Here is a 9,166-nt window from a genome sequence, read left to right on the forward strand (position 1 = left end):
GATGGGATTTTTTGTCAACCGCTTCAGCGTTAATTTCGTGTGGTGACCGTGTTATCCATATGACAGACAGCGATTTTTCATCTGACTTTTCTGAACGACATCATCCCCTCGTTGCCGCCGCTGATACTGTTTTGCCTCCTCAGTGCGAAAAACTCCTTACTGTTGTTTCTGACCACATCACTGACGGGGACGTACTCATAGCACCATCATATAGTAATCTTGCACGCGGCATCGCCTTCCCATCAAGTCTTGTCCGGTTCCACAACGGCTCAGCGACAGTAGTGGCCACTAACACTTCACGTGAATCCCTCGTGCTCTCAAAAGGAACTTCTCCGCATTTCATGGTGGATGTTCAACCTTTTTCCCTGATGGTGCTCACCGCCTCTCCGCCTCAACAACGCGTTTCGTCAGACGTCTCGCTTTCTGTTCTCGCAAAGACTATTAATCCTAAACTCACGCCGAACCAACGCCAAGAACTGCTGACATTGCTTCGACACCACCAAGCCATTTTTTATGCCACTTCCACACCACTGGGACGGACTAGTGTTGCGCACCATCGCATCATTACTGAAGGTAACTCTATCGTTCGCCGACGGCCTTATCGGGTTTCTCTTTCTGAAAGAAACGTAATTGAAGCAAATGTAAATGACATGCTCCATCGCAATATAATTCGTCCCTCAACAAGCCCATGTCCTCCCCAGTAGTGTTAGTTAAAAAAAAGGACGGCTCGGTACGCTTTTGTGTTGATTACCGCGCACTCAACGAAATTACCCGCAAAGATGTATATCCGATGCCGCGAATTGATGACGCCCTTGACTCTCTCCAAGGCTCCGAATATTTCTCGACCTTGGACCTCCGCTCAGGTTACTGGCGAATACCTATGCACGAGGACGACAAAGAAAAAACCGCTTTCGCAACACCCGATGGCCTTTGCGAATTTAATGTGATGCCTTTCGGACTTCGTAACGCACCAGCGACATTTGAAAGAATGATCGATACTGTGCTTCGTGGCCTAAAATGGAGAACCTGTTTGTGTTACTTGGACGACATTGTTATCTTTTCGGCAACCTTTAATGACCATGTCACGCGCCTGAATGAAGTCCTCACCTGTCTCGCTTCGGCAGGCCTTCAGCTCAACACCAAGAAGTGCCACTTTGCAGAGAAGGAAATTAGAATATTGGGACATCTGGTCAGCCATGACGGCATTCGCCCAGATCCTGAAAAAATCATTGCGGTCTTGAACTTTGCTCGTCCACAACGGACTACAGATTTGCGCAGTTTCCTAGGCCTCGCGTTTATTTCCGGCGTTTTATAAGGCATTTCGCAACTATTGCTGCACCACTTCATGAGCTACTTAAAGCACGCAGCCCTTTCGTGTGGACTGAACAGTGCGAAACTCCTTTTAATGACCTAAAGCACGCCCTCACATCAGATCCTGTTCTTGGCCACTTCAGTGATAGCGCTCCAACTATCTTGCACACTGATGCCAGTGGTCACGGTCTTGGCGCTGTACTTCTGCACCGTGATGCAACATCGCGTGAGAAAGTGATTGCCTTTGCCAGTCGGACTATGACTCCAGCTGAGAAAAACTAGACCATTACCGAGCAGGAGTGTCTTGCCGTCGTCTGGGCTGTCCAAAAATTTCGCTCTTACCTATACGGTCGGCACTTCACAGTTGTGACCGACCACCATGCTCTTTGCTGGTTGTCTTCACTCAAAAATTTGACAGGCCGACTTGGCCGCTGGATTCTACACCTGCAAGAATACCATTTCGACGTCACTTATAAATCTGGTCGCCAACACCAAGACGCCGACGCTCTCTCTCGCTGTCCCCTTTCGGAATCAACTTGCTGTTTTTCTTCCCAATGCATTTCCACCTCTGACCAGAGCCGACCATCTCTTTGCCCGACGTATATCACAACCATTTGTTTTGACGACTCTGAGAACAAGCACGCTCTCCGTTCACAGCAATTAGCCGATGCCTACTGCCGTCCTATCATCGACCGCCTTATCGGCACTTCCGACCCGCCCAATGCTAGGCTTCGCCGACAGCTTCGCAATTTCAAGCTCGAAGATGGCATCCTACTCCGCTACGTGTATTTCCCTGATGGAACTCGCTGGATCCCAGTCGTGCCGCGTGTGCTTCGCCCACGTATACTGGCGGCTCTCCACGATGACGCTACTGCAGGTCACCTTGGTTTTGACAAAACCTACGACCGCGTGAGAAAACGATTCTTTTGGCCTGGCTTATCTTCCACCGTTGCCAAATACGTCGCATCCTGCCCTCTGTGCCAACGTCGCAAACGGCTGACTTCTTCGCCCGCTGGCCTTCTACAACCTCTTCCTTGTCCCGCCACGCCATTCGACGTAGTCGGCATCGACTTATATGGTCCCCTACCTCTCTCCGATGGGGGTAACCATTGGATTATAACAGCTGTCGACCCCCTCACACGCTACGCTGAGACAGCACCTGTACCGACTGGTTCCGCTGAAGAAGTAGCAATTTTTTTTTGCGATCAATTGTATTGCGTCATGGCGCTCCTCGGTTGCTCCTGAGTGACCGCGGTACAGCCTTCTTATCGAAAGTCGTTGCCGAAGTTCTTCACGCGTCATCCACCCTTCATAAGACAACCTCAAGCTACCATCCCCAGACTAACGGTCTGACTGAGCGATTTCATCGCACCTTGTCAGACATGATATCCATGTACATCACACCAGATCATCGAAATTGGGACACTATTTTACCATTCGTCACATTCGCCTATAACACAGCAGTACAGCGGACTACCGGTTATTCTCAATTTTTCCTCGTTTATGGCCGTCCTCCCACTACAATTCTCGACACTTCCTTCTCTACGCCCGACTACTCCACATCAGTATCTAGCCATTTTTTATCTCGTGTGGCCAGATGCCGTCATCTTGCCCGCCTCAACACGGCAGCGTGCCAGGAAGACCGCAAGACTCGCTATTATTCTACACATCGAGTGGTCTCTTTTCGTCCTGGCGACGAAGTACTGCTTTATACACCATTGCGCACCCCTGGCCGTAGTGACAAATTCCACCACCGCTACGTAGGTCCCTATGAGGTCATAAGCCAAACTTCCCCAGCGAACTACAAAGTGACGCCTGTTGATCCCCCAGCTGATCGACGCCACCGTGGAACTGAAATTGTTCATGTGTCTCGCTTGAAACCGTTTGTGCGCCGCGATGCATCGCTTAGTTAGGAGCGGCCAGGCTGGCCGCTTCCGACCCCCCGGGCAGATTGTGTGAGCCTCCGGGGATGTTCTTTAATTTGTACATGCCATGATCTTCCTCTTTCATTTGTACATACCATCATCATCGTCCCGTGGCGCCGGCTCCGGCACGCGCCTGGGTTTTGTCATCGGATTAAAATGCTAGACAAGGCATCGCTGGCCTTGCCGTCACGACCTTGCCGTCTCAACCTAGCCTTCTTTCATAATATTTTAAAAAGTCATCGAGTGGGGAAAAGTAATTCAAATAAGATATATGTAAAGCGGATATGTCGTTTTTTTCCTCACGCAGACAAAGTGAACGTGAATTACGGGCACAATAAATTTTTGTTCTTGCGGCTGGAGCAGCGGTTAGATATTATGAAATTAGAAGCATCTGACTTAATTTTCATTTACCCGCATCCACCGATTTCGAGCTAAACGAATATCTTTTCTTTTTTGTTACTTAACAGCGTTTCCTATTTCTCGGACAGCCAAAGTTTTGTTCCGAGACGTGTTCCGAGAATATCAAACGTGAGAAATTAACCAATGTCGGCGCGTTCATGTAGGCGATATATTCTGCGCACACATCAATTAATTATATATGCTGCGTGAACTTCCACCTCGATCATTGTATCCCGACTGCTATGGAGGAAATTAAATTCATTCAGTTTACTCTTCACACATTGTCATCTGGGACTGTATATGCATATACGCTGCATCAGTTGCTGCTTGAAAACTGATCTGGTAAAATACAATAGGATACCTGAAAAAATTACTACTGATAAAGAAAACAAAAAAAACTCCGTGGATGTGCAAGCTATATATAAAAAGGGGGTGGGAACTTAGTGAAGCGTTAATCGCTTTTATTCCCACCTTCTCCATCAACCTACGGTGATGGAAAAATAAACATTATTATTATTATTATTATAATTATTATTATTATTATTATTATTATTATTATTATTATTATTATTATTATTATTATTATTATTATTATTATTATTATTATTATTATTATTATTATTATACCTAATGGGGATAATGCGCTCTCCTCTACACGTGAGACGTGTTGAAAAGCGAATATTCTGAAGATCCGTCGACGCAATTTCATGCATATCCCAATCTTTCCAATTGTCTACAACGCACTAAAGCGCGTAAATTTTGACACTTTTTGATTGCTCATTATATATAGAAACCATTTATCAAGAGGCGCGAACATAGCGCACCCGCCGGTGCGCCTCATTGCCAATACTACCGACAACACAAACAGGGAGCTGAAAAAACATCATCTTAAATTCTCGATCCTGAATCTATCATAATTATACACATGAAACAGGCAAACTCACAGGCTCCGGACTTGAATGTCTTCGATGATTCCGTGCAAACCTGGACGCGAGCAGATGCAAGTTTCTTCTCAAACTCTTCGAGATCCTCATCGGATTCAAGAAAGCCGGTCCAGTTATCGTCATTTTTCTTCACCTCCTTCAGATGTTCTTTCATTACGGTCTCCTGTGGGTCATCGCTGTCCATCATTTTGGGACTGCTTGCCTGCGAGGACAAATAGCAGACGACACAGAGGCGCGCCCACGCACGGAAAACGCAGCAGCAACAGCAGCAGCAGCGCCTCCACCGGTTTTTGTTGTTTTTTATTTCTGACGTTAGCCGATGAGGTGACGTCATGGCTCCGCCCATAAGATAGCGGAGTGTAAAGAATCTCTCCCTGCTGGCGTGCCTATGGAACACGGAAGGGTATTTTTGCATACCGTGAACGCGCGAAAGTGACGTAGGCTACTAGGTCAGTGGCTACTACGTCAGGCTACTACGTCAGAATGCAGTGGTTATTTAACTCTTTTTGTCCTCACCTTGACATCTTCCAAAACTCGCTCTGTTCATTTGCATTGGATGTTCGTAGCGTTGTATTCTAAATAGTACTTTATCACATATAACTCCCACTTTCTAGCCTTAATATTGTATTTACTTCACTTTTTGCTTTTTCTCCTGTTCAATGCTGTCTGTATCTTGGACTACTTTTTATCCCTTTCTTACTTATATTTCAACTTTAAACTTTATATTCGAATCTTACTGTCCCCTGTTCAATTTTATTTCTTTATTGTATTATTCTGTATTTCTAGCCTGTGTTTTAAGTACCATGCACTTGTTGCGCCTGGATTGGTTGTTTATTTTATGTATATTTCTATATTACTATAATCAATGTCAGTTATTTGTTGTTGTTTTTTTTTCTCTTCTATCTACCGTTCTTTTTTTTATTTCCTGATGTGCTCAAAAATTCTCTCACTGTGTATATGCTACTCATTGATTGCTTACTTTCCGTGATACTTTTCGTCTGTTTCATTTCATGTATTATTTATTTCTTCTTTTGTGTTCTCTCTCTGTGTGTAAACATGTTTGTGCATTTTCATTTTTGTTTCTTTTTTTTATTTGTGCTGCAGCACGAAGACCACATGGTTGTTCCTGCGCACATTAAATAAAGATTGATTGATTATTATTATTATTACTTATTATATTTCTTTTTTTTCTCCAAGATGGCGCCCAGTAAGGACGCATGTGTGCTGTGCTCTCGCCCGTTTTTTAGCAAGCAGCAGTTTTTACGATGTACCGACTGTGCGAAACGTGTTCACACGAAGTGCGTCACTTGGGCGGATGACGAGCTGCAACTCCTGAAGTCTGGCTCTCGGCCATTCGTGTGTAATTTGTGTGCGTCGTCGTCGTCTGACGGTGTTAGGCTTAGCGACGGTGATGCGCTGGCGGCTACGTTCCTTTCTCCCGTCGCCCCGCTCCTGCCCAGCCACCCGACCGGTTTTCCCCCTTCAACCGCGACCGGCGAACATGGCGGTGAGTTTGCCTCGCTACGGGCTCTCCTCCTCGACGCGCTTGAGGGAATCTCTTTTCTGAGCGATGAGGTTGCCCAGCTACGAGAGGAGAACGAGCGCCTTCGTGGAGAGAACTCGCGGGCTTTCGTACAACAAGCCGAGGTCATTGCCTCTCTACGCGCCGATGTTCGCGGCCTACGCCAGGAGTTTGTGCGGTGCGCTGCTTCGCAGTGTGAGCGTCCTCTCGTCGAGCGTCCTCTCGTTGTCTCTGTGGGCAATCCTACCCGGGAGGAGCAGCCGTCTGTGGACTATTCCGCCGCTCTTCATCGAGGGATGACTCCCGGCGATATTACCTGTTCATCTTCTGCCTCTGCTCCTCCTTGTGCGGTTAACTCACCCAGTGCGATGAAGAAGCACCGAAGTCGAGCCATTACTGGCGCATCGAGCTCATCTGTCCTGAACGTTGCCATTTACCAAAAGAAGCGTCCGAAGACTATTTTCGTCTCTAAACTCAGTCCCGATACAACATCGGTAGACCTTACCAACCATCTAAAATCAGTGAATATTACCCCCATTTCCTGCCGGCAGCTGAAAACAAGGTACGACTCCTACTCGTCCTTCCATATTGAAGTTAATGAAGAATCCTACAGTAAGCTTGTTGAGCCTTCGATGTGGCCGATGGGTTGCATATACAAGGACTTTCGTGGGAAGCTTTACGACGATATGCTTCATCCCTCAGAACTGACGCAAAATTGCAGTGGCCCCTAATTTGGACATCTATTATCAAAACGCCCGAGGTCTTCGGACTAAGGGATCTGAATTTTTTTCTAGCGTCTTGTCCTCTTGTTATACCGCTGTTGTGGTTGCCGAAACCTGGCTGTGAAGTGATATTCCTTCCAATGATTTCTTTCCAAATAACTACTCTGTTTTTCGTAGCGACCGCCCTGAAACAGGTCCCAAATCAAGAGGAGGTGGAGTGCTCATTGCTATTGACAGTTTTGTGAAGTGTGTTCGACGTTCCGATCTGGAAACTGTTGAAGAATGTGTGTGGCTCGAGCTCACTTTAAATCGACATGAAAAACTTTTACTTACAGCTTTCTACATTCCTCCGAATCTTCCTCCTCCAGCCTATGATGATGTTCTGCTCTCAATCGAACATGTTATAACCCGTCATAGTGTAGGATTGGATTGAAAAACGTTTATTGCCAACAGTCTCAAGGGCATATAGGCCCCTTGCCTAAACGACAGCCAGAAGGTCTTGGCTCCTGGCGGCGTCTTCGGCCAGTTGGACGACTTTTGTTTGAGTCTCCGGATCGGAGCTGAGTAGGAGAGCCTCCCATTGTTCAAGTGACTTTCTTTTTTGTCCCTCCAGGGGGGCAAAAGGGCATTTCCAGAGAATATGGTTGAGATCCGCTTTGGCCTTACATTGCTTACACTCGTTTGAATATTGTCCCGGATAATAACGACTACACATAACCGGGTTCGGAAGCGTATAAGTTTGGAGACGGCGCCAAGAGGTGGCCTGACTCTTTGTCAATGATTTATCAGCGGCGGGATACTTCGTTCGATTAAGCCTATAATGTTGTGTGATCTCTCTGTAACACACAAGACGATCCCTGTCTGCGAAGCCCTTCGTATGGGCACTGGCTCGGAAAGCAAGACCTCGAGCCAGTTCGTGAGCTGCTTCATTTCCAGCCAGGGATGCGTGTGCAGGTGTCCAGACTATGCGAATTTTGCGGTTGTCCCTTGCAGTCCGCAGGATTCCGTTCGTCAGAGGGGAGACCCTCCCCTTGGCAAAGTTCATCACTGCTACCTTTGAGTCACTGACTATCGTTGATGCATCCGTGCCCACTATTGCAAGTGCGATGGCGGCTTCTTCTGCAATTTCGAGACTGCCCGTCGTGATCGAGGCGCCGGCTCGGAGATCTGTCTCGGCGCTAGCTACCGCTATCACCATTCTCCCCTTCCCGCAATCAGCTGCGTCCACGTAGGCCACGTCTTCTATCGGATAGTTTTTGAAACATTTGCCGAGGGCTTCAGCCCGTTTCTCTCTGTGATCCTTGTGGTGGACGGGATGCATGTTTTTCGGTAGTGGTGGGATCATCAGCCTATCGCGCACGCTCTTAAGCATGTCCACTTTCGGACTTCGCTGACTCTCGTAATTTATTCCTAGTTTTGCTAGGATTTTCCTGCCTGTAACGCTTCCCGACAGCCTTTCGTACTGCGAGATTGTCACGCCTTCCACAATTTCATCCAGTGTGTTGTGAAGACCTAGTTCTAAAAGTTTTGCGGTGGGGGTCCGAATTGGTAAACCCAGCGCCTGCTTGACACTTCTGCGAATGATCCCTTCCAGATTGGACTTCTCCGCTGCCTTCAGATTAAGGAAAGGAGCTACGTAAGCAATCTTACTTATTACAAAGGCTTGAACTAATCTGATTAGATTCGTTTATTTCATGCCATAGCGCCTATTTACGATTCTGGGATGAGCCGCATAGTCTGTTGCGCGCATATCGCCAACTTTTTTATTGTTTCTCCATTGAAACCGTTGTTTTGAATGTACAGCCCTAAGACTCTAATCCTGTCCACCGTCGGGATATCGATTCCCTGAACCTTAAGAGATATCCGCGGGGGATCCGACCGTGATTTCCTCTTTGGTTGGTAAAAAAGCATTTCCGATTTTTGCGGGGAGCACCTAAGTCCCCTATCATTTACGTACTTTTCAACTTCTCCTATGGCCATTTGAAGAGGCTCCTCTATTTGACCGTCGGTTCCTTTGCCAATCCACATAGTAATGTCATCCGCATACATGCAATGACTGAGACCTTCAATCGCTGCTAGTTTGCTAGGAAGCCCGATCATGGCCACGTTGAATAGAAGCGGGGACAGTACAGATCCCTGCGGGGTCCCCTTGCTACCTAGCTCTATGTAGTCTGATTTACTTTCCCCGAAGTTAATTTGGGCCACTCTGTCGGAAAGTAAATTTTTAACATAGTGGTAGGTTTTCGGGCCTACTCCCAGGAGGCTGAGATTATCCAGAATCGCCTTGTGCCCAAACGGCACGCCATCAATGGACCGCCACAGGTCCAATATTGGGATATATTG

At 47.0% G+C, this 9,166-nt stretch overlaps 1 pseudogene; it reads right to left on the reverse strand.

Moving 5' to 3' along the window:
* Window positions 1–7,301: 7,301 nt before the first annotated feature.
* Window positions 7,302–8,534, reverse strand: LOC146207017 (uncharacterized; annotated as a pseudogene).
* Window positions 8,535–9,166: the final 632 nt, after the last annotated feature.

Source organism: Amblyomma maculatum, chromosome 1 (assembly GCF_055883805.1).
Source record: "Amblyomma maculatum isolate TAMU_Amacu chromosome 1, ASM5588380v1, whole genome shotgun sequence".
Taxonomy (NCBI): domain Eukaryota; kingdom Metazoa; phylum Arthropoda; class Arachnida; order Ixodida; family Ixodidae; genus Amblyomma; species Amblyomma maculatum.